Source organism: Idiotropiscis lumnitzeri, chromosome 6 (assembly GCF_059441095.1).
Source record: "Idiotropiscis lumnitzeri isolate Australia: NSW breed Sydney's pygmy pipehorse chromosome 6, RoL_Ilum_1.0, whole genome shotgun sequence".
Classification (NCBI taxonomy): Eukaryota; Metazoa; Chordata; class Actinopteri; order Syngnathiformes; family Syngnathidae; genus Idiotropiscis; species Idiotropiscis lumnitzeri.
This window is the reverse complement of record NC_142396.1, coordinates 22,002,678-22,015,926: the sequence shown is the minus strand read 5'-3', so window position 1 is coordinate 22,015,926 and position 13,249 is coordinate 22,002,678. Positions and strand designations below refer to the sequence as shown.

General features: G+C 38.9%; 1 pseudogene; it reads right to left on the bottom strand.

Moving 5' to 3' along the window:
- Nucleotides 1-4,007: 4,007 nt before the first annotated feature.
- Nucleotides 4,008-5,410, bottom strand: LOC148335897 (uncharacterized; annotated as a pseudogene).
- Nucleotides 5,411-13,249: the final 7,839 nt, after the last annotated feature.

The following is a 13,249-nucleotide window of genomic DNA, read 5'->3' as shown; positions in this document are numbered from 1 at the left end:
GTTAGTCTTTAGAAGGTTGCAACGGTTCCTCCTGAACATCCTTGCTTCATCCTCACTTCATAGGATTTTGGTCCAACTTCGTGAAGAACAGCTTTTCTGTCCCAAGCATTCTCACATCATCTTTAGAAAGTGGTTTTGTGAGATTTAGTTGACTTGTCATAACATTGATTCTGTTGCATTTAACATTTTCCAGTTTTGTTTTTATTTCCTCATTCTGCTTGACATTTGGACAGTAGAGCAGTGTTGTGCAAAGTTTGCAATTAATCCAGAGTTCTTCTGGGGCCATGCTGCAGTCCTGTCGCTCAGCACAGCCAAATAAGAGTCACATTTCCTACCGGTTGCCTTCTTTAAAAGCTGTTTGATGATATGTACTCTGTTCTCTATTTGCCGTATGTCTGAGCAAAGATTAAAATCAGAATTCTGACTTTAATCTCAGAATTCTGACTTTAAAGTAAAAATTCTGAGAATAAAGTCAGAATCCTTCCAACCTTTTTTTTCATTCGTGACCCTAATCCTCTTCCGTAAAGTTTATGTTGGTTACAATAACTTTTACATCGGTCAGCATTTGCCCAATATGGTTGGTTATGACATGTATATGACTTAAATTTTCAGTTGCGCGAAAAGTATGTATTTGGCATTTGCGGCGCACAGGGGCGCCACGCTAGAGGGGGCGCCAAAGCGATGGGAGGAAAATCATTTTTGAGTGGACATTTTATATATTAAACAGCTGTTTGTTCACGGGTATAGTTTGATCACTGATCACTAATACTAATAGAGGTACGTCACTGATAGGCGCCCCTCTGCTCCGTGACTGTCACCAGCGCCCCCTCCTGCGGTACGCACACATAGACACAGACAAGAGTCCAGTGCGCGCGAACTTATTTTTTTCTAATTTTTATCGAACATCTAAACAGAACAGAAATGAATATAGTCATAAGTAAAAAGATTTAAACGGAAAGAAGAGAAAAAGGAATGTCATAAGCACAAAGCGATGGGAGGAAAATCATTTTTGAGTGGACATTTTATGTATTAAACCAGGGGTGTCAAACTCATTTTTGTGGACGGGCCACATCGTAGTTGTGGTTTCCCTCAGAGGGCCGGTATGACTGTGAACCCATATAAATTGATTGGAGAGCCAGTTTTGAAATCAGAAGCTAGTAAGTAATTGTTCAACAATTTTATTTTATTTTTTTATTTTAAAAGGGGAAGATTGGTAACAAATAAATGGCAATATCTCATATCTCAGTGTTGTTAAAAGTGAAAAAAATATGCTAGAAACAGGATGTTGATGAAGATGATTTGCCCTTTGCGGGCCACATAAAATGAGGTTGCGGGCCTGAGTTTGACACCTGTGTATTAAACAGCTGTTTGTTCACGGGTATGGTTTGATCACTGATCACTAATACTAATCGAGGGACGTCACTGATAGGCGCCCCTCTGCTCCGTGACTGTCCAGTGCGCGCAAACTTTTTAATTTTTTTTATTTTTATTGAACATATAAACAGAACAGAAATGAATATAGTCATAAGTAAAAAGATTGAAAAGGAAAGAAGAGAAAAAGGAATGTCATAAGCACAGTCTACATGTTCAATAGGGAGTAGGAAGAAGTAGAGAACTCATCGAGTCCTACCCCCTGTTCTCAGTACATTTTTATTTAATTTAAATCTAATACAATAGATCATCCATATAAAATTTAAAAATATATAAAAATATTTACATTACACTCAGTGTTATACATAATACAGATTTCACATTCTAGGCAATTTACTTACTTATATTTGGTTTGTATAGTTTTTTTGTACTTTACTTTTGAACATGTTTTTGAACACAATAAGTGATTTACATCTTTTCAGGTCCGTTTCAAAGTCATTCCACAGAATTACACCTTTGACAGAAACGCACCTTTGCTTAATGTTTGTTCTTGGTTTGGATTTTTCTATACAAACTTGTGCCCCTTAAGTAGAAGCAACTATCCCTTATCACGAACAGTTTCTGAGTATTGCGGCAGATCATATTATTATGTACTTTATCCATTATTTGCGCAGTTTTAAATTCAACAAGATCATAAAATTTCATAGTGTTTAATTTGATAGATAATGGATTTGTAGGTTAATTAAATTTTGATCGATGAATAATTCTGATTGCTTTTTTTGCAGCTTGAAAAGAGGTAGAGTGTTGGTTTTATGGGCATTTCCCCATATTTCCTCGCAATAAGTCAGGTATGGTAATAATAATGAACAATATAATGTGTATAGAGACTTCTTATTTAGTACATCCTTGATTTTATATAAGATCCCAATAATTTTTGACATTTAATTTTTTACATTATATGTGACTTCCAGGATAATTTGGCATCAATTACTACTTCAAGGAATTTATTCTCATACACTCTTTCTATTTCAGTTCCGTTTACATTGATTTTTACTTGGTGTTTCATTGGTCTAGTGCCAAAAACAATTAACTTTGTTTTGTCAAAATTGAGTGATAATTTGTTTGTGTCAAACCATTTTTTAAATATGATCAATTCATTTTCCACAATAGTAAGAAGCTGTTTTTGATTTTTTCCAGAACAATAGAAAGTTGTGTCATCTGCAAATAAGACACTTTTTAGTGTTTTTGAGACACAACAAGTATCATTTATATACAATATAAATAATTTGGAGCCTAGCACAGACCCCTGAGGAACCCCATGAGTAATCTGTAGTTGATTGGGTTTTGTATTTTGAAACTGCACATACTTATATGTGTTTTGTAAATAACTTTTCATCCATTCATATGCTACACCTCTTATGCCATATCTCATTAATTTATTTCGTAATATACTATGATCTATAGTGTCAAAAGCTTTTTTTAGGTCGATGAAAATCCCCACAGTGAACTCTTTGCTGTCTATGCTAATGGCTATTTCTTCTACAAGTTCCATTACTGCCATTGAAGTGGTACGTTTTTCTCTGAAGCCATATTGTTGTTCGTTTAAGAGCATATGTTTTTGGATAAAGTTATCAAGTCTATTTGAAAATAGTTTTTCTAAAATTTTTGAGAACTGTGGTAATAATGAAATTGGTTTGCTATTTTCATTTTGGATGGAAAGATACCAGATTTGAATGACAGAGTACATATATAAGTAAAGGGTTGCACTACATGTTCAATAATAGTTTATACTAATGGCATGTCAATATTATAACAATCGTCAGACTTTTAATTTTTTAAATGATTTTACAGTGTTTAATACTTCACTATCATTTACAGCACTAAGAAACATAGTGGAGGAGTTGTTTTTAATATAGTTATCTTGTAATGGTTCAGAGAACCGTGAGGAAGGAAGACTGGACCTAAGAGCAAGCGTGGATGGTTGAGGAGGATTTATTGAAAGGATCGGGGGAAGAGGAGCGGGTTCGGAGGCTAGGAGAGGAGGGCAGATGGAAGAGCGGCGAGCCAGTGCCGGAGCGCTCGCAGCGGTGGAGAGGTGCACGCCAGCGGAGGTGCAGCGGAGGCGACGGGCTGGGTGGGAACCGGCGCTGAGGCGGGAGGAGCGCGGGCGAGGAGAGCGGCGTGGAGGTGAGGGCGGCGGCGAGCCGACGGAAGCGGAGAAGGGCAGGCAGGCGGCGTACGGGCGAACGAGGTGCGATCGGCGTTCCGGGGCTCGGCGGCTGGCGGCGGAGGATCGGGCTCGGGCAGGCGCTGGGCGGCTGGAGGGAGAGCGAGGACAGACAAAGGTTAACTCGGGTTGCATAGCACAAGGAGCAGACGTGCACGAGGCGAACGTCGACGTGGACCGGGTACCGAGGTAGGTCACGGAATAATCCGGCGTCTGGCTCCTGGCAGCGCTGAGCTTTAAACCCCCGCGGTGATTGCTGATGATGAGCTGCAGGTGCGCAGGAGCCGACGCCCTCTCCGGTCGGAGGCGTGCCTGGCGGGAGACTGCCGGAACCTAGAGGAAAAGGGAGAACTTGCCAGGCCCCCCAAACCCGAACCCCCACATATCTATTTCAAATGTGTTCTTTGGTTTAGGAATTTCCTTTGCTAGGTTGCTGCCGATATTGACGAAACATTTATTAAATTTGTTTGCTATTTCTACAGTTTTTTCTATAACTATATTTGTATCTTTTATAAAGTATTCTGTATAGTCAATTTTTTTGGAACAATGTTTAATTGCTTGATTTAATATTTCCATATTTCTTGTGTGTTGTTTTTGTTTTGCTCTAACAATGTATGATAATGATCTCTCTTACTTGTTCTTATAATATTTACTAATTTGTTTTTATAAATTGTATACTTACTTTCAGCATCTTTTGTTCTCAGTTTGATGAATGTTCTATGTAAAATGTTTTTCTTTTTACATGCATTCTCTATACCCTTTGTCATCCAGGGATTATCTAAGCCTTTATATTTCTTAGTTATTTTAATTAATGGAAAATATTTATGTATAAGGAGATTATTATAGATTGAAATGCGTCATATGCAAGATTTGGATCTTTGTTTGAATAAACCTCAGACCAGTTTTGATTTTCGATGTCCAACTTAAAGGCAGCAATGGAACGCTGTGTTTTTGGTTTTATTTCTGATATTTGAGTTGTTAACTTTGTTTTTTTATCAAAATAATTTTGAAGAACTGCAAAGTCAGGAAGATGGTCACTTAAGTCATTGATTAGAAGTCCATTTTGTATTTTACAGTCAATTTTATTTATAAATATATTATCTATTAGTGTGGCGGTATCAACTGTTATTCTACTGGGTTTCGTAATTACAGGGAAAAGACCGTTGCTATAAATTGTATTTATAAAATCTGTTGTTTTTTGGTGTCCGTTTGGGTTTAGCATGTTAATAATAAAGTCACCACAAATTATTCGTGTTTTTTTGTCATTTGAGTGACTAAGCATGTTCATTAATTCTTTGTTGAATATGTCAATGCATGATCCTGGTGTCCTATAAATACAGCTTATGATACGTTTTTTGTGTATAGTTCAATAGTTAAACATTCCATTATGTTCTCTCTTGTGTTTGTCATGCAATCTATAATATTGCATCTAAGAGAATTATCCACATATATTGCAACACCCCCTCCCTTTCTATTCTCCCTATTTGTTGTAAATAATGTATATCCTTCCATATTCATGTCATTCATTTTTTTATTATCAAGCCAAGTTTCTGATATAGCAATTATTTTGAATTTGTTTAATTTAGTCAGGTATTCTTTGATTTTAGTGAAGTCTCTACAGAGACTTCTACTATTAAAGTGTATAATTGAAAGTGCGTTAACCATTTTTATATTTGTGTTAAATTGATCATCCATATAATATTCAGAATTTACTATGCTGTGACTATTGTTGTAATATTGGTTGTCTGGGTCCAAGTTATTTTCAGGATCGGATCTCTTGTAGTCAGCATATTCAAAGGTTTTGAAGTCCATTATATATATATATATATATATATATATATATATATATATATACACACACACACACCCCATTTTTACGGCCATAAGACGCGCTGCATCAAAGGGCGCATCACCAGTTGAGGGCGCTATTTCCCTATTTAATGCATATACTCGGCGCGCCGCACTACAAGGTGCTAGCTCCGCTGCTCGCGCGCTAGCTCCGCTGCTCGCGGGCTAGCTCCGCTGCTCGCGCGCTAGCTCCGCTGCTCGCGCGCTAGAGCTCCGCTGCTCCTAGAGCGCTAGAGCTCCGCTGCTCCTAGAGCGCTAGAGTTCCGCTGCTCGCTAGAGCTCCGCTGCTCGCTAGCTCCGCTGCTCGCTAGCTCCGCTGCTCGCGTTAACCAGAACTCAATCCCCTAAGGCAGGGGTCCTCAACCCTGTTCCTCGAGGGCCGGTGTCCTGCAGGTTTTCCATCTCCCCCAGCTGCAACACAGCTGATTCTCAAATAATCCGATAATCAACAAGGTCTGCAGAAGCTAGATAACGATCGCTCAGGTGTGTTGCACCAGGGAGAGGTGGAAAACGGGCAGGACACCGGCCCTCGGGGAACAGGATTGAAGACCCCTGCCCTAAGGGAATGTTGCCACCAGAGGTATCACGCCAGAGGTATCACCACGTTTCAATGACAGACTTCATGAAACTATTAGGAACAACCAACAATAGGTGTCTTTGCAATAGTTTACTAGACAATGTCAGGGGAGGGAGTTCACTGGTCACCACACTCCTTAGAGTCACGGTTTCAAATCAAAACAAAAAAAAAACTCAGCATACAAGCAAACAATGAAACAAATAAGATTAACACAAAACATGTATCTCTCATGCCATCTATATACCCAAAAGAAATAAAAATAACACAAAAAGATTATAGCAATGGCTTCTTGGGAGCCACTGAGACTCAGCCAATCACATGGCTGTTTAGAGAGATGTGCTGTTGTGCTTTGGGCTTTTTGCAGTCTGTTGTCTGAACCTGGGACGTTTCTTGCTTGCAATAACATAAATGATAAGACAGACTACAACATTGTGGACAGCTGCCCTTTTGTCCAGCTTTCTCCCACACCATCACCCAAACACCATAGTCACATAATGTATAAGTCACGGTCAATTAGAAGCATAGATGACTCAGACTTTGTCCAGCAGGGTGTGCTAACATGCACTCTGAACAGCCCAATGAGTAAAAGGGTTGATGATCGAGAGTGATGCTCAGTCCATATAATGGGCGTGTCGCTTTAAAAGGCGCCTCGTTTGTTTTGGGGAAGATTAGAGACTTTAAAGAGTGCCCTATGGCCCGGAAAATACGGTGTGTGTGTGTGTGTGTCTGGGGGTGTGTGTGTGTGTGTATATATATATATATATATATATAGAGAGAGAGAGAGAGAGAGAGAGATTTACCGTTGTAATTGGGTCCATCGTTGCTGATCAGGTGGTTCAGTTACAGTTCTCAGTATGCTGCTTGGTGGTTTTGTAGTTGAGTATGCCGTGTTGGTGTGCTGGTGCGGGGGTGCACTATGAGTTTATCATGTCTTAGATATGCAATGTCCCCTTTGTTACGCGCAGCTTTTAATTTCGTCAGAAGTTCTTTTCTTTTTTGACGCACAGCATCAATGAAGTCCTCATTTATATAAATATTAGATCCTTTTTAGTATTTAGCTCTCTGCAGTTTTATCGTTCTATCTTTATATTTTTCAAACTTCACCGCAACTGGCCTGGGTCTAATTCTGCCAGGTTCGAATTTCCCAGTGCGGTGGGCTCTCTCCAACTCAACATTTCTTTGGACCTGCAACTTTTCCCTGAAAATATTTTGCACTCTCTCTTCCATATCAGTCCATGTTTCTCCAGGTATTTCCTCGATTCCATCAATGACTAAATTTTTTTTGTCTTATCTGGCCTTCTAAGTAGTCCATCTTACCTGTTAATTGTATCATACTGTCACATATTTCTAAATTTCTAGTTTCATGTTTTTACATTGATCAGTTTGAATTGTTTGGGCTTTTTTAATGTCATCTACCTCATTTTGAGTGAAGTGTATGCTTGTTCTTATTCCTTGGTAATAGTGTCAAGTCGTGAATTGTTTGAGTCTATTATCATTTTCACAAATCCTTTAAAATTTTCATGCTGTTGTTGCATTAATGCTGTGAACATATCTTTTTGCTGTTGCAGTAGCTTGTTTACTTGCGTGAGTGTGATGTACTCCTCCTCTGGCTTTGCGTCCTGCTTGTGCTTTGGTGGCATGTTTATTGGCCTCGTTTCTATCTAAGAGCTTGTTGGTGGATTTGTCGCTGTCGGTGGTGGTGTGGTTCGGATAGCCAATGGTGACGTGGGCTCGGCGGGCAGGCTCGGCTAGCTTGTTTGGTGGACAGGTAGTCCCGGCCGAGCAGGCTCAGCAAGCTGGCTCAGCTGGCAGATTCGGTAGACAGAATCGAGTGCGCGAGCGGCGAGTGTTTACAATTCAAACGTCTGATGATGGTAAAGATGGAGAAGCAAAATAGAAAGTGCTCAGGGGCACAAAACCAAAAAAGAAAGAGGAAGAAATATTATGCAGGCATGAAAACCAACTTTTCAAAGTCTTTAAAAGAAGGTAGGTAAGTTGTGATGTGTCAACGTAGTAAGAGCCACACGTGGCTCAATAAAACGTGCAATAAAAGTTTTAAATAAAAGTGTGACCTTCCCCCCAAAAATTATATTTATAGGCTACGTATAAAAAATGAAATCTTTGGCTCTATTCATATGCAGTGTGTGGTATAGACATAGAGAACATCTATATTCATTTATAACTATTTGCAATTAATTTAATACATTTTAAGATAAGCAGCTTGAATAATTGATGGATGGCTTCATTTATTTAGCGATAATTGTATTTCATACATTTCATTTAATTATCCAATGAACCCTTGACCCTAATGGGTGAAGGAGAAGCTTCAGAGTGTGTAGATTGTAGTTTTCATATAGTATACATTGTATTGTTTGGTTGAGATAAAAACAGCATGGTGGCCAACTGTTTGCCTGACAGTGCCGAAGTGGTGTGCTCGAATCCAGGCTCTGGCCTTGCTGTGAGGGCTTTGCATTTTTCCCCGTGTGGGTTTTCTGCGGGTACTCCGGTTTCCTCCCACATTCCATAAAAACATGCATGATAAGTTAATTGTCCCCAGGGGTGTGGACAGCTGTTCATCTATGTGTTGCTTGAAATTGCATTTTTTGGGGCAAATTAATCAATTTTGTTAAAATGACCAATTTGTATTGGTTGGCCGATCACCAATATTGATTGGTTAAAACACTACAATTCTAGATTTGTTGTTTTAACCAAAGAATTGGTCGGATACAAAATAACCAGCTAGAGTGGTCAAATCTAACCAATTTTTGGTTAAATATAACCAATGTGTTTTTAGAGTCTAGACATACTCTGCATGCAGGAAAATTGTGAGGGAAGGGCTAATACTAAATATGTGGGCGGGTATGTAGAAGTATGTAACATCTTACATGAAGTAGTAGAGCGCGTACCTGTTGTGGAGAGAGTGGTGATTGGAGCAGACTTCATTGGGCACGAAGGAGAAGAAGGCAACAAGGGAGATGGGAAGGTGTTAGGAAAGTATGATGCAAAGGAGTGAAACGCAGAAGGGCAGATTGTGGTAAATTTTGCAAATAGGATACTTCACGAAGAGGGATTAGCACAGGATAACATACAAGGGTAGACAATATCTTCTGTAATATTTAGTTAGCTGTAATATTCTATACTACAGGGAGACAAAGGTTCAAGGTGAATTGAACCATAAAAAATTGTATAATACGGCAGTGGTTCTCAACCTTTTTTCAGTGATGTGCCCCCTATGAAATATTTTGTTCAACAAAGTACCCCTGAACCAGCGCAAAACATTTTTGGGTAAATAAAACCCCCAAACAAACCAAAAAACATCGCATCAGTGTCTAATTTATTAAACTTTAGAACCTTTCAAACTTCATTTGTATTGGTCCACAAAAATTACTCAACAAAATGTTCTTTTCTGGCTCATAGAAGAGATCTGGTCTTCAGCAATGGTAAATGGCTTCTTGGCTTTCACTTCGAACAAAGACACCACATAAGAGGCTTCCGATTCATATCTTGAATATGACCTGAATTCAGTTTCCTCTTGTTACCAATGTGACGTCCATGTTTTGTCTCAAGATGGCGCTGCAGATGTGCTGGATACATGCAACTGTTAGCAACTTTCTCCCCACAGAAAACCCCCCACTATGCCTTGGGTTTGTTGCAACTTCTGGGTGTAAATCCAAATAAAATATAGTCTTCAACAGACAACTGGAATTTTACCGACTGTAGATTGGCATTCTTTTACACTTGTGCCTCGTTTTTTTTCCGGCTCACTTACGCTACAACAACGACTCAATTGTTTGCGTATTCAAGTGACAAGCGTAAATGTAATACATTACTGTACTGCGTTACTTTTGTAACAATAGTTACATCTCTGGCTATGTGGAATCACAATTCAATGACAGTCTATGGGTCACACTGAGTCCTGATCTGATATGATCATACTTTGGACAAGCTCCTTTGGGCCAGCCATTTTCAATGTGTACCAGCGTTTGTAGACTTTGTCCTTAGTTGTTTCTGAGCTTAATTTAGCTTGTTGAGACACTGGCAATTCCTCAACTATCATTGTTAAATGACTCTCTTCTGCATTGTCAGTGGAGCTTGTATTATTCATTTCAGGTACTCGTAATAGTGCATCTGCTGACACTCAATGCTTGCCTGGTGCATATATCAATTCAAAAAAATACTTTTGAAAGAAGGGTACACCCTGGCTGTCTACTTATGAGTCGAGAACAGACCAGTGTCCACTCCCTCGTGTCATCTGTTATGCTATGTCAGAAGGTGCTAACTTTTATTTTTAAATAAAAATGTGCAGAAGTCATTAGTCAAGTCCCTGTGATACAAAGTGGCTAAAGAACAATATTCAGCTATACTTTTTAAATCAAAGTCTTTAGCCTGGTGTATTATTAAAATTTAACGTTACATTGTCTGTTTTGTAATTTGTTGACAGGTACTTCTATTGGATTTTGGAAATTGAATGAATGCATGGGTGTATTTTGTTGTTTTGCCCACTGTGAACGGTCCCAAGTAATTAGAGACTTTGTAATGATGGACTCCTTGTGAAGAATATGAGAGCTCATTCCAGGCAATCATTGCCTATTTAAGAAGATCGAATTTCAAAGGGATGTATTTAGCACGTAGGATCCATTCATGACAGGAAACTATCACATTGATGAGAGATTAAGTGTATGTACGTCTATTCTTAAACCATGCGATTCAACTGAACATATCAGTGCAGGCACAGTGGATTAAAAGAAAGGTTGTATATTTTAAGTAACACACACAGACCCAACAGTGCTTCCCTCAAAGAAGTCAGTTTCTTCTTTCCATGAATGATCATTTTAAATCCTGTGGTTGGCTCTTTGAATCTGTTAAGCCTTTGGAAATTGTTGAACTATGAGACACATGTTTTGGCACTTTGGAAATGTAATGACTAAGGGAGAAGACTGAAGTAGTGTCTGATTATATTTGAGTTTATTTTAGCATACTGACCTTTTCAATTCATATTAAGGCAACTGTATATGTCCATGTCTCCTGATAACATTAGTCCAATGCTCATTTGAACTGTATTTTCTGTATTGAGAACTTTTAGTTTGCGTTAGCAGCCCTGTGAGAAAAATATAATGAATTTACAAGTGCTGTCTTTCAATCCTTCAACATTTCACCCACTGGTAAATAACACCGACATTATTTTAACCTCACTTTTATTCCACACATCAAAGATATATTTTTGTAATCTTTTTTTTATATCCCCGTCATTTCTAGGGTTCTTTTAAAGGTTCTTAAGTGTCTTCATGTTCTTCAATCATCTTATCTTTTTCAGAGATGCATTTACCTGATGAACCCTAAACCTGAGAAATGTATATTAAATGCAGTTCATGTTCATGGTAAACCAGCATCCTGTGTACATGTAGTAACCACACACACACACACACACGCAGACGCTCGTTGCCGATATCTTTTGTGCACAATACGTAGAGTTACCTGTTAAAAAGTATAGTTAATAATGGAATTCAAGTGCCATAATATTAAAGTAATGTGACTATGTTTACTTATTTTTTGATTATGCCAAAATCCGATATGTTGAAAAGATTAAATTAAAAAAAAGTCAATAGTCAGTTGTTTATTTTATGTATTTATTTTATATATTGTCTTAAGGCTGTTTAATATGCATTGATTTGGAATGCTCAAGGAAGCCTGAGGATCCACAATTAAAATCCAAAGCACAGAAATTGTGAGCGAGACATAACCATTTGGGCTCCATGCAGCATAAATAGATAGATAGATGGATAAATAGATATACAAAAACAGGCTACCAAAAGAAGAAACAAGAAAAAACAGACAGCTCCAAAAGAGAACACAGAGGTCGCCAAACAGAATTGAAGGAGTGCATCAGCGTGGATGACGAAAACGAGGGTGCGCCCTGCCAAGCGACCAGTGCATCCCAGCGATGACGACTCCAGCGCGTGGAACAGAAAACCAGCTGACGGCAAATGGAGGGATGCTACTTTTGTGGAGAGCCGGGCTACATTGCACGGTCCTGCTCAGCGCTGGCACCTAAGAGCCTCACCTCCAAGCAGTCTTTAAAGGGATTATCTAGCCAGGATGGTCCATTTTTCAATAATAAGCTTAATGTATGTATTTCTTTTAAGGAAAATGATTTTAGAATTGCAAGATAGTAACATACATGTGTAATAATTGGTCCCTTACGGTCACTTACGTTAAGGACCTGCTGTCCATCTTTACCTGAGTCCTGGCTCCTGATGGTTTTGTCTTCACTCTGGATGGATGCACATTCGTAATGAGATAGACAGTAAGCCTTTGTAGGAGCAAGGCTTTACGGAAAAGGCTATTTTAACCTTGTATACTGTGACATGTGGAGAGAACATCATTACACACACAGCTGATGGATAAAGTTAGGAGCTGTTCTATGGCCTATGTGGAGTCGAACTAACTTTCTGCCCAAGCTTTCGGGGATTTTGACAATTTTTAATTAGCTATTTTCTTTGGTGCAATGTTTCTTGACAAATTAGAGCAGTTCTACACTGTGCAACTATGAGCATCTGGGAAGAAAGATGCAAAATTCTGCAGCAGACAACAAGTGAGATGAATATTGTGCCACCAGATATCACCCTGTTATTTTGTCTCAGGCGACTAGAATGAAAACTGTGTGTGATTAGATTGGAGCCAACCTCTCTGAACGCGGCTGCAAGAGGAGAATTGATGACAAATTAAAGAGACAGATGATATGACCTTCAAACCTGCAAAGAAATAAAGGTGAACTCCAGGGTAATGGTACATCGGTGTCAGATCGCACCATCAATTGTTGTTTGATTCAAAGCGGACTTCATGGAAGATGACCAATATTGTTGAACATACGGTAAATCCCTCCAAATAATTGCCAAACTTCATGTTGAGAAGCCACAAAACTGGGAGAATGCCCTGGACACACAAGACAAAACTGGAAGTTTTTGACATTGGGCAACATGTTCACAGACGTAAAAATGAAACAAAAGCAAAGGAACACTGTCCATAAAGTGAAAAATAAAGTAAAATCTGATATTTTCCATGCCCGCGTTGCTGCTGCATCGGACGCACTGTCTTGAATCTATGAAGGTACAATGAAATCTCAAGACTATGAAGATATTCCAGAGAGAACTATACTGCTGCCCAGTGTCATAAAGCTTGGTCTCAGTCGCTGGTCTAGGTCTTGCAAAGAATAAAGAACCAAAACA